The sequence below is a fragment of the Haliotis cracherodii genome, unplaced genomic scaffold (assembly GCF_022045235.1).
Source record: "Haliotis cracherodii isolate W230 unplaced genomic scaffold, xgHalCrac1.p SCAF_10, whole genome shotgun sequence".
Taxonomy (NCBI): domain Eukaryota; kingdom Metazoa; phylum Mollusca; class Gastropoda; order Lepetellida; family Haliotidae; genus Haliotis; species Haliotis cracherodii.
The window spans coordinates 8,306,304-8,315,607 of record NW_027266265.1 but is presented as its reverse complement, the minus strand read 5'-3'; the positions used below and the strand labels follow the sequence as shown (position 1 = coordinate 8,315,607).

The 9,304-nt window shown below is 40.2% G+C and overlaps 1 pseudogene; it reads right to left on the bottom strand.

Annotated features, from left to right (window-relative positions):
- Positions 1-322: 322 nt before the first annotated feature.
- Positions 323-1,415, bottom strand: LOC139447387 (UDP-glucuronosyltransferase 2B4-like; annotated as a pseudogene).
- Between the last annotated feature and the right edge of the window lie 7,889 nt (positions 1,416-9,304).

Sequence of the window (9,304 nt, the reverse complement as noted above, 5' to 3'; positions counted from 1 at the left end):
CTACTCTTGTGCATGTTCAGGGCGCAATTCTGATTTCAGGCAGGTGTACATATATATTACGAGCGCTTCGTAATGTAGAATGATCTTCTCTTACATCTGTTTTCTCACTTTTAACTCTAAAATGTGTGTGTATGTGTGTATGTGTGTGTGCGTGTGTGCGTGCGTGCGTGCGTGCGTGAACGGTAAACTACGGTTATAACGAACTCAAAGGGACCACAAATTTTAGTTCGTTATAACCGTAGTTCGTTATAAACATATATCGCATATATACAGCATATATAACAATGCTGAGTGTGGCGTTAAATAGAATCAACTCACTAACTCACTGTTTGAAGTCGGATACGGAAAAGTATATATGTGTGATATCGCAGGATGTTAAAGAGGATGTTAAAAATTTATGTTTGTCAGGTGAAGTAACGTTTAATCGTATCACATATGAATAAGGAGTTTTCAAAAGACCGGTAAAGAGCTTTTGAACAAGCGGCTGCTCTAGATTCACAAAGCTTCCAAACGAAATAACAACAACACCATTAATTGATCTATTATAAAACTGTTTAAACTGCCTTGCTAAAGGTTGTGCTTTTCGTAGAGAGAGATCGCCTATGTACTTGACATTTGGCATGCTAGGTCGAGGATAGTCCAACAAAACATCATGTTGAATTAGCCATAGCTTTGCTTGACTCATGACGCTGCCCGGAGTAACGGCGTGACCGTCGGGGCCTTTAAAGTTGTCTCTGTCGTCGCCAAAGAAAAGGTCCTTGTCGAACATCAGACTCATATACATCAATGTGTTCTGCACACGCTGAAAGAAATCCATCCTGTCTGTGAATTCCGATCCAGTTATTGGTGTATGTGATGGGTTGACAGGGAGGCCGGATCTCCAAGGGTCGATGTCTGTGCTGAGGAAACAGAAAGGAATGCCAAGATGGTATGGAATCAGATGCAGTTCCATTCCTCTCATGGTTCCCCCGACCAGCACTAGGTCAAAATGTTGCCTTTTCAAGACCTGAAGGAACTCGTCATCCTTCATCATTTTGGAATTTATTTCTCGCAACTGTTCATGAACCGGTGGAATAATACTCTCAACAGTGTGCAAGAATTTCTCAAGTATAGTTTTGTTAGTAAGACTTTTTTCATTTACTTTACGTAGTGTCTCCCCAACGTCTTCATCACCAAGTTTTTCTAATTGAATTAGGTTGTACTTTTTGTCCTGGGGTACACCAAGTGACTTGAGATATTTGGGGTAGGCTGTCCATAGTTCATGGCCATATTTGTGGAGATCGTCAGTCAACCATTGCCCAAGCTTAACATGGCTGTATAACGGGAAAGGGAGATAGAGGATCTTTGACCCCGTTCCACATCGATAATGAGCACAGCTGCACTGCCAAGAGTAAGCATAACAAGGTGATGTCCATTGTTATCCCTGAAAATACAAAGAAAATAAATGTTATATAAATGTATATAATATTTTTTTTAAAATACTGGTGTATTTTAAACGCATTAAATAATTTCGGAAATTAACTGCAGAGACAACAGAAAGGATAACAGGTGTAGATTAAAAGAAACTGTATGAATGTGTTCTACAACTATTGAGAAACCATTTCAGCTAATATACAGAAGTCAAACAATAGTAAGCATACATGGAGAACAGGCAAAGGAAACAAGAACATCGGTACGCCACAGCATGTATTTCACCTTAACCATCATTTGAAGATCTTTGAACAGCACGGTAACGATCACAGTACATGTCCATTGCCAATGATGGTAAACACATACATGTTTGCTCGAATTTGAAAGGATAGAGTGGAACTATAGTCCACGTATCCGGGTTTGGACGGTACACAGACGCACACGCGCACACGCGCACACGCACGCACACAAACACGCACACGCACGCGCGCGCACACACACACACACACACATAACGCTACAACAGTCTGCCTCACACAACGACGGAGAACACACCCTCGACCCACGCTACAACAAAACATTGCCTCCCAACACAACTTACCTTTGAAGCAAGGACGATACTTTTGAAGCACGTGAGCTGTCACTGACAGCTTTCACTGACCGTAGTCATTATGAGATACCGCAGTCCGCTTCTATTCAACAATAGGCGTCTTATTGTCATTTGAATATGTCATGGTGAACCAGGCGCATGTAGCACTTTCAATATTGTCTGTAGCCAGATACATGCGGTCATCACAGTCAAACAAAGCATCGTTTATTAAATGTGTGGTAATGAAATGTTTCAAATAATGTGAATGGTTGTCGCTGATATCAATAAGTAAATGTTGGTTACAATTTTAATGACACTCTCACTACTATCAGTAGGTTATAATGAACATTGTGAACTAGCTAGTTAATTAAGGGACATATTATGACGATGGGAAAATTGCAAACCTGATAATTGTAATAAATGTGTTGCCTTTCAAAATAGACCTGACTGTTATTTGCATCCAGTTAACAAAGGACGTGAAGGTTGGTGATGCCATCGTATTAAGCATCATGGGAGTCGAAAAATGGTCTTTAATAACAATTATAATTATGAAAATAATAAATGTCTTTAAATGTTCCATATAATTATTTATTACCCGCACAAGAGATCAGTAAATATTCAAATCGCATTCTCAGCTACCCGGAGAGTGTGTAGGGTAAGACTTGCATTCTTAGCTCTCGGGAGCATGCGTAAGGATATAATCTGCATTTTCAGTAACCTGGAGGTGGTGTAGAGACAATATCTCAGCTCCGTGCCCTGGAGATTGTGTAGGGATTAGATTTCATCCTCGGTGCCCTGGAGAGTGTGTCGTATAAGATTGCATTCTCAGTGACCTGGAGATTGTGAAGGGATAACATTAGCATTCTCAGTGCCCTGGAGATTGTGTTGGGATAAGATTTGCATTGCCAGTGCCCTGGAGATTGTGTAGGGATAAGATTTGCATTTTCAGTGCCCTGGAGATTATTAATAACATTAGTATTCTCAGTGCCCTGGAGATTGTGTTGGGATGAGATTTGTATTTTCAGTGCCCTGGAGAGTGTGTAGGGATAAGATTAGCATTCTCAGTGCCCTGGAGATTGTGTAGGGATCAGATTTGTATTTTCAGCTCCCTGACGATTGTTTAGGGATAAGATTTGCATTTTCAGTGCCCTGGAGATTGTGTAGGGATAACATTTGCATTCTCAGTGCCCTAGAGATTATTAATAACATTTGCATTTTGAGTGCCCTGGAGATTTGTGTTGGGATGAGATTTGCATATTCAGTGCCCTGGAGATTGTGAAGGGATAAGATTTGCATTTTCAGTGCCCTGGAGATTGTGTAGGGATAAGATTTGCATTTTCAGTGCCCTGGAGATTGTGTTGGGATGAGATTTGTATTTTCAGTGCCCTGGAGATTGTGTAGGGATAACATTAGCATTCTCAGTGCCCTGGAGATCACGTAAGGATAACGTTTGCATTTTCAGTGCCCTGGAGATTGTGTAGGGATCAGATTTGCATATTCAGTGCCCTGGAGATTGTGAAGGGATAAGATTTGCATTTTCAGTGCCCTGGAGATTGTGTAGGGATAAGATTTGCATTTTCAGTGCCCTGGAGATTGTGTTGGGATGAGATTTGTATTTTCAGTGCCCTGGAGATTGTGTAGGGATAACATTAGCATTCTCAGTGCCCTGGAGATTGTGAAGGGATAAGATTTGCATTTTCAGTGCCCTGGAGATTGTGTTGGGATAAGATTTGCATTTTCAGTGCCCTGGAGATTATTAATAACATTAGCATTCTCAGTGCCCTGGAGATTGTGTTGGGATGAGATTTGTATTTTCAGTGCCCTGGAGATTGTGTAGGGATAAGATTAGCATTCTCAGTGCCCTGAAGATTATTAATAACATTTGCATTCTCAGTGCCCTGGAGATTGTGTTGGGATGAGATTTGTATTTTCAGTGCCCTGGAGATTGTGTAGGGATAAGATTTGCATTTTCAGTGCCCTGGAGATTGTGTAGGGATAAGATTAGCATTTTCAGTGCCCTGGAGGTTGTGAAGGGATAAGATTTTCATTATCAGCTCCCTGGACGGTGTGCAGGGATTTGTCTGTTGTGAAAATGTTTCTCACTATTCCACCCATAGGACATCAAACAAATAATATAAAATACACTCGCACACGGGTGTGTCAACATTTTGTGAAAGTTCACCACTTTACAAGTGACTGGTACCTCAATTAGAACGAAGTTGTTTTTAAATGTGTGAAGCTTAAACTCAGAGAAGCAACATCTAAGATCACCTAAAGTGAAAGTTACAATTGGTTTCTCTTGTCCGTCAGTGTAATGTATCAACTGTTTGCCTATTACTGTGTGTATGGTTATTGGAAATGATAAACAGTAATGTGTTTTTGGGAGGGTGAATATGTTTTACCCTCCTTCGTTATTAATACTCATGGATTTATGGTGTCATTTTGTGTATACGGGACAAGGAACAATGCCTCTTAAACAGGCTCAGAAAATTCAAATCTCATCTTCTTTCCAACCTTGGTAAAATATGCAGAGGCAAGGTACAGAATCTTGAACCTTTGTTTCCACAGGCAAGTATAACTGTAACTGTATTAACAACCGGTTCATTCTGAACGTCCGGGATGCCTATAAGGATATTCCTACAACGCGGAAGTTCGGAAGTGAAGTTATCTCATTGCTTGAAAACATATATGTTTTTATGAATTTACACATCTATGGTCTTCTATTCCCCAAAACCTTTATAAATCATATATATGATTTTAGATATAAAACATATGTTCAGCTTTGTTGCAATATAGTACATAGTAAATATACCACAAAGGTAATTTTAGATGTATATCTTATATATCATATAAATCTACAGATGGTACTCGATTGTCCAAAATTGGCACACATTGTCATTAACTCAGGTGCATATGGCTCATATGGAACAGTAGACTTTCAAGGTGAAGGTTATCTGTCCACAATATCCTGTATAGCCACCATCAGAATCCAAAACTTGGAAGCAATCAGATCCCGAATTGTTGCCTGGGGAATGTTCACCCGCTCTGCCTGCAGTGCTTGTGCCAACTGTCGAGGGTTCTGTGGTAGTAAACGTTGCTGATGTGCTCGCAGTCGTTGATCCAGTGCATCCCATAAATGTTGATTGGGTTTAAATCTGAAGACCTGAGGGGATAGTGGCGGGACATGGATGTTCTGATTCCTGAAAAATCCTGTTTGTCAGTCTTGCCTTGTGATGCCGTTCACTAGTTGCATAATGGGAAGGACGTACCACCGAAGAATTTTATTCGTGTAAGGTTGTGCCGTTTAATTCCCCCGAGCTTGCACCAAGCCTGTTCGACCAGTGTAGGAGATTTCCGCCCACATCATCGCACTACCACTACCAAATCTGTTCACTTCCTGAATGCAGTTCCCTGCTTAACGTTGCCCATGTTGCATGTAAGCGCGTCTGCCATCCGCAAGGCGGCGCATAAAACGTGACTCGTCACTGAATAAACTTGTAACCAACGCAGTTGTGGCCATACTCTGTGACCTTGACACCACTGACGTCGCAGCCCACGATGCAGGTTCGTCAAAGGACACCTCGAACTGGTCATCGAGTGCGAATACCTTCAGCGCGTAAACGTTTCCTCACTGTCTGAGCTGACATCCTACGCAATCCTGGTATTTGCCGTAGTTGTAGAGGTGGCCGGGGTGGTCACGTAAGTCTCGTATGAATCTGTGCTGCGTGGTTGTATTTTTTCGACATTTCCATCTTTTCACCAAAGGTCTGCAATACCTAATTTTTCCACAAATCAATCCTAATCCATGCAAAAATGACCAGTTCATATTTGGTATTAATTTTGTATAGATGTCGGCATAACTGTCCGACATTTACGAATTTACTACTTTTATTTTTTGGAGAGTATAGTAAGTAACATATACGAAAGCAATTATATGACATCAAATATAAAACCAGAATATGGAGTTCACTATTTACAATCGTTTATGAGATTTTCACCGCTTAGTAAAGCCTCACCCCGCAAGAGATGCATGATTATTACCCCGGGCAATAGATCAGTGTCACGCGAGTTTCATTCTCAGCTCCCTGGGGAGTATTCAGTCGAAGTTGCCTGTGAGGCGTCAGTTATCAGTCACATTTTCATTTCATTCTTCGAATAAAGTCACTTGCCTATGGACAAACATGTGCTTCAGTGTGGGGCGAAGCCCAATAATCTCTCAGGAGTCCGGCTGCCGAACACGGCCACCCATCCACCTACTCTCCGCGACCGACGTGCTTAACTTCACCGGACGTGTGACCTGTGCGTTGTACACGCGTGCCACCAAAGTTGTTCCTTGATAGAAGACGTTATCTTCAGCCTTGAAATGTACAAGTACATCAGGTACAGATTTGAGATGCAGAGCTGAGTTTACTGGCGCCTGTGTGGTGGAATGGCTGTTTCGTGCTTAAAGGGGCACTGATCTAAAGCAATTCCCCGGGAATGATTGTTGCCTTTGTTATTGTTTTTTCCCAGTGAGTACCCGGATGTATAGCAGAAATCTAGACTAGTTCGCGACCTCTGCTGCGCCATTCGTAAGCGCATTAGTCACTTTTATGGGTGGTAATAAGGGCGTATGGTCACATTGATCAACAAAATGAAATACACTTTTCGAGATAATAAGGAAATGTATGTATATTTGTGGGTAGCATCAGTAATGGTGACGAAGTTTTGATAAGTCACTTGCTTGGTAATTTTGCGATTTTCGTTTACACTATTTTTACTTGCAACACAAAGTATATATTTCACCTGAGCATTGTTTTTTTTATAGTGTGTATATTTTTTTACAGTCAAAATGTGTAACGTTTTAAAATTTACTAAACGCCTCAATATTCAGTTATTTTACAAAGTGACTGAAAAACATTTCTATCTGTATTATTATGATAACGAATTCCAAACATTTTGATGTTTAATGTCATCACCAAGAGACTGAAAATGTTACGTTAAAATGTACATTTCTATGTTGTTTGGCTTCTAATCCTACATAATAATCTGTTGTGATGTTTTTAGGCCCTTTTGATCGTCTTAATCAATTTTAGTCAATCTGGACAGATGTTTCAGTCAAATTGACTGAAATATTTATACATCTTATAAATTGCCTGAGAGAATCACATTTTACAAATTGACGGTAATATATACACGCTCACAAAGGAAAAGACTTCTGAAAACAACGTCTATCGCGCATTGAAGAATTTCTCAACCAAGACGTAGAGGAACAAGAACGAATCGGTTCAATGCTACAGCAAATGAATGAAAACAAAATGCAAATATCATAATTACAACCTACCAAATTTATGTGTATAAATTTTAGGCAGCTTCCTTGTTCGAGGAATGTATCCGTGAATATCCACACAAAGGACCAATATCCCACTTGTCTGCAGCTGTACAAAGAAACTTATTCGATGTCACGTGTCTCTGTAACAATCAAATATTTTAAAAGATATATATCGTTTCGGGATATTATAACCCGTGTTCGTTTCTCAGCTGATCACTTAGATTGTTTCAGGTGTTTCACATCGGTGTCAAGTCTCAAGGGTCGGCTGAGAAAGCCGACGTGACAACAATTTTCATAACGTCCACGGTTCCTAAAAAATCCATTGAGCGATAGATAACAGTGAGCAATCAATTAACGTATTATCAGTTAACCCTTTGAACAAAGTATGTTGTTTTTACATCGGCACTTCACGCCATGACATGAGTGTATTCCCTTTGTTTTAGTAAACCTAGACATGTAAACACTCACTTTTGACATATCCACTGTGCAAGATAACAGTGATTAATCAATCAACGTATTTACTGTTAATCCTTTGATGACTTGGAACGATCCGTTGATTTACAAAAAAAGTAAATCAATTGATCATTCACCTCTTGCTGGTCTGCCACGTGCATATTACATAGCACACATTTCACCTCACTTCAAACCTGGATTTAGATTGAATAAGTACCCTAGACAGAATAAATGCCAAATGGGAACCTTTGTCAGGTTATCTAAGTGGTGCTACCACTAATTGTACCTGTAATAAATTCATTAACTGAGCATCAAGTGAATGACGACAAATACACAAGTGTAGGGTTATACCAGAAAACGTGGATGACAACAAGGGAGTAGTACTCGTATTATCGACGCAATCCGAAATCCGAAAATGCTTTCACTGCATGGATACTATTTTTTAGTATTAAACTATAACCATCTGGGGTATTTCCAAATGACGACATCCGATGAGCTCCGCCGTTCTTTTTGTCTGTTTGTTTAGGCTGAAGAAATTAATTAACATGCGCCCTTTGTCGAAATCTTTATAGATCACAGTTAACCAATCAGTGTCCAAAAATGCGTAAAACAAATCTTGCCTCCAGTTTATTTAGCAGTCCTTGCAGACGGTAGCCCAGTATCTGGTCACGCTCAGTTGCGTTGCGTATCATCCGGGTACTCAAGGGGAAAAAACAATAACAAAGGCAACAACCAGTCCGGGGAATGGCGTTAGATCAGTGCCCTTGGCTGTCAGGAGCGACTGATTATGGTTTCAAATCCCGGATTTGATCCCTCATATTCAAATAGTAATTATTGATCTGCTCCATACATGCCACTCGCTCACTCACTCACTCCTGTAAAATAAGCGAGGGCAGATAAGAAAATAAGGAATATTTTACACTTCGACAGAAATAATGGACGAAGCGCACGTAAAATAAGAAGTCGGTACTAATCAGTGTCTTTGAATTATTAAACTTAAACCAAAGATTTTTTAACAAAACAAAGACCAAGCCGAACATGTAAAAATTATCTATTGGTACTTGCACCTTACTACAGACACGTGAGAGAGAAAACATTGACAGAAATCATATTACCATCGCTGCTTTTAACAATATGCTTTTTCACGACGTATCAGCTTTATGTGGGAGGAAATCCTGAAGTGATTAATTTGATAGAGGTTTACTTCCACGAAGAAACCCACAAGCACGGTCTGATGCTGACAAACCCAGAAACAACTGGGATTCGAACCTGTGATCGTGGACGTTTGGCACGCCTTCGAAGCTCAGATCTGTGCAACGCATTAGACAGCTCGGCAACTCGTGGTCCGATATAACTTCATACGCCTGAGCGTAATGTTATCACTACACATTAGCTATAAATACATGCAGTACTTATATCACTACAGACACATGAGCCATAAATACATGCAGTACTGATATCACTGCAGACACATGAGCTATAAAGACTTACAGTACTGATATCACTGCAGACACATGAGCTATAAAGACTTACAGTACTGA